At 36.4% G+C, this 3,507-nt stretch overlaps 1 long non-coding RNA gene across 1 annotated transcript; it reads right to left on the bottom strand.

Annotated features, from left to right (window-relative positions):
- Positions 1 to 2,052: 2,052 nt before the first annotated feature.
- On the bottom strand, positions 2,053 to 3,138 carry LOC108380368 (uncharacterized). The gene is made up of 3 exons (XR_001849562.1): positions 3,070 to 3,138; positions 2,282 to 2,521; positions 2,053 to 2,206 (listed from the first exon to the last, which is right to left on the bottom strand). It is a non-coding gene; the product is annotated as an uncharacterized LOC108380368 (long non-coding RNA).
- Between the last annotated feature and the right edge of the window lie 369 nt (positions 3,139 to 3,507).

Genomic DNA, 3,507 nt, shown 5'->3' with positions numbered 1-3,507 from the left:
TGTGAACAACCTAAACGAGCGAAATTCACAATAGCGCTGTTTTTCATCGAATGAGCGCCATAACACCAAATGAAAATTCGTTCGATCAGCACTTTCGACCACAGTCGAAGATCGAATGCAACTCATAATTTATGAAAAATGTTTATCCCTCACTTCTGAAGTACAAGTTCACTAATTATATCATATGATCGAACCATTGATTGATATCCCGGATTTCTAATCCGCATTCCACTTTGACTTGCAGCACGCCAGACATTGCTCTGCTGTGCCAACTGACGCCAATTGGAAATGCCAACTGAAGCCAAGTCCTTCTCCACCTGGTCTTTCCAACGCAGAGGAGGCCTTCCGTTTCCTCTGTTACCAGCATCGCGGTCCGCGTTGAATATTTTCAGAGCAGGAACGTTTCGGTTCATTCTAAGCCAAGCCAGCGGAGCCGCTGAATTTTAATTCGCTGCCCTATGTCTATATCGTTGTAAAGCTAACCGTTAAATCGTTTGCGGTATTCGCCATCGCCAAAGCGTAAAGGTCCGTAAATCTTTCGCAGAATCTTTCTCTCGAAAACTTCAAGAGCCGCTTCATCATATGCTTTCATTGTCCATGCCTCCACTCCATACACCAGCACAGACATGATGAGTAACTCATAGTGTGATCTTTGTACGGCGAGAGGACTTTCCTTCTAAATCGCCCACTCAGTCCAAAGTAGCACTTGTTGGCAAGGCCGACATTATTATTGGTGTTAATGCTGGTTTCCAAATAAACGAAGTCGCCTAATTTTTAAAATTTGTAACTGTCGACAGTGACGTGTGTGCCAATACGCGTATACTCTGACTGTTTGTGTTACGATAGGAGATACTCCGTTTTGTCCTCGTTCACCACCAGACCCATTCGCTTTGCTTCTCTATCTTAGCCCGAGAAGGCAGAACAGACCCTTGCTTTTACCGATATCGATGTCGTCGGCATATGCCAGCAATTGTACGCTCTTGTAAAGTATTGTTCCTGAGCGATTCAGTTCTGTGGCTCTTATTATCTTCTCCAACATCAGCTTAAAGAAATCAAACGAAAGAGAGTCACCTTGTCTGAAACCTCGTTTGGTATCAAACGGTTCGGAAAGGCCCTTACCTATTCTGACAGAGCTGATGTTATTGCTCAGCTTCATTTTACACAGCCGTATTAGTTTCATGGGGATACCTAATTCAGACATCGTTTAGTTTGCCCGATTTGTAAACAAAGCTTCTAAGCGTTGAAAAATATACTATTGTGAACAACCTAAACGAGTGAAATTCAAACTAGCGCTGTTCTTCATCGAGTGAGCGCCATAATACCAAATTCCTTCGATCAGCACTTTCGACCACAGTCGAAGATCGAATGCAACTCATAATAGGGGCCATTATGATAAAATCACTACCACAAGCTACCAGCTCCTCTGGGATTTCCTCCGATTGAACTATTGCATTGTTGTGTCCGATTTCTTGACCTGATGGGTCGGAACAAATATCATACCTTAAGAAACTTGCTACCCCTTTCTCCGGCGGCGTGAGAAGTTGCACGATTTTCTGTCCCTCAAAATCTGTCCAAACCAAAATAAATTTTTGTTTATTGAAACTTTTTGGTCCAACATTTTCACCAACAATTCACGTCTAAGATTTTTTTCATTTGCCGCTTTAAATAACTTAACAAAAGTAGTATTTCCGCGAGAAATTACTGCGTATCATTGTTCTTCAAAAATTCAATATACACAGAGAAATTTACGTTTTCAAATTTGTATGGAACGTTTTACTTTTAAAAACGTTTTGACCTGGGTTTTGCACCTACAATATTTATTTTAGTTTTGAGAAAAAAACATCCTCAATTCATATTCTAAAATGTATATTTTAGTTTTTAAAATGAACATTTTCAAATCGCTTTTTAAAACGATCGTTTGATAGTTGGAAATTCTCATATTCAGATGAGATTCTAAAATTTTTATTTTACATATATTCCAAAATATGCGTTTTCAAATATGATTTTGGATTTCTATTTTGATTAAAACACAAAGTCATTTGATATTTAAAACTATACATTGTCATACATTTAATGATATATGTACATATGTAGACATACTTACATATGTATTAATTAGTTACAAAGCTTAATAACTGAAAGATATGTACATATTCTGGCTTTTCCTCCACGGGCCTTGATAATTTTGATCAACGCTGGTTAGATCCTGTAATATACATAGAAAAACTTACAATTATTATTAAATAACGGACTAGAATTTGTTTTTGTAAGCAAGTCTTACCAAAGCTTTTCTCTAATCAAAAAAGGGTACCGTATCAGCAACGTTCCTTTCATTAAGTGGCGTAACGATATCATATTTCCGCATCTTTTGCTATGTATGTATGAATGTAGCTTGAATCATCTGCACACAATTTTTCCGACAAATAATGCAAACAGATGAAAAGTATTTCAGATTTATAAGTTGCTTTGAAAATTCTAATACTATACGTTTTCGTTTTAAACCATTCTCATGTTTATTTGACTGAAACGAAATTTTCATGTTTTTTTTAAAAGTGTTTCGTTTTAGTTTTCTGGTTGGAAATTTTGTCGCACTACAATTTGTAGGAACAATATTCTAAAACGTTTCATTTTAGCTTTAAAAAAGCACATTTTGGCGCTATTTTTTTTCATATCAAATGTTCTCCTCAGTCAAAAGACAAAATATGATATAATGTTCGTTCTTATTTTGCGAAGATTACGTTTTAAAGTCTGTTATACAAGTAATGTATTTTTAATTTTGTATGAAGTAAACTTGTTCCAAAAATGTTTGTTTTACAATTTGTTTTGAATACATGGGTTTTACCTGAATCATTTTCTCTGTGTAATAATAATAATAGATTGACGCTTACACATATGTTAGTGTTTGGCTGAGCTTCTCCTCCGATTTGTGGCGTGCGTCTTGATGTTGTCACAAAAGTGGAGGGACCTACAGTTTTACGCCGACTCCGAACNGTATTTTTAATTTTGTACGAAGTAAACTTGTTCCAAAAATGTTTGTTTTACACTTTGTTTTGAATACATGGGTTTTACCTGAATCATTTTCTCTGTGTAGGTTGGGATTGAAAAGGGGCGACATCAACCACGCCCACCTCCAGCGATATTTCTGTAAATACTGGATCCAAATTGTTGAAAGTTGGTACGCTAAGTAGAATTTTGGCATAAAATAACAGTTATGAAATTTTTTGAAAATAGGCATGGCACCGCCCACTTAAGATGAAATGTGTATCTCTGTAATCCCTTCACCAATCCCCACCAAACTCTGTACGAACATTACTTAGAGCCTTCCTAAGAAACCCTTTGAACATTTTTGAAATCAGATAATCACGCCCACCTCCCATATAACGGTAATTTACCGAAATACGAAAACTGCGATAAATTAGTAACTATTTAAGTTAATTTACACAAAATCGATATATACGATGACCTCTCAGCACAAAATGCTACTTAGGGAAATTTTTGTGAAAATGG

This window comes from Rhagoletis zephyria, unplaced genomic scaffold (genome assembly GCF_001687245.7).
Source record: "Rhagoletis zephyria isolate East Lansing unplaced genomic scaffold, Rhagoletis_zephyria_1.1 Rzeph_scaffold_19012, whole genome shotgun sequence".
In the NCBI taxonomy this organism is placed as follows: Eukaryota; Metazoa; Arthropoda; class Insecta; order Diptera; family Tephritidae; genus Rhagoletis; species Rhagoletis zephyria.
The sequence above is the reverse complement of the archived record's forward strand: the minus strand, read 5'-3'. Positions and strand labels throughout refer to the sequence as shown.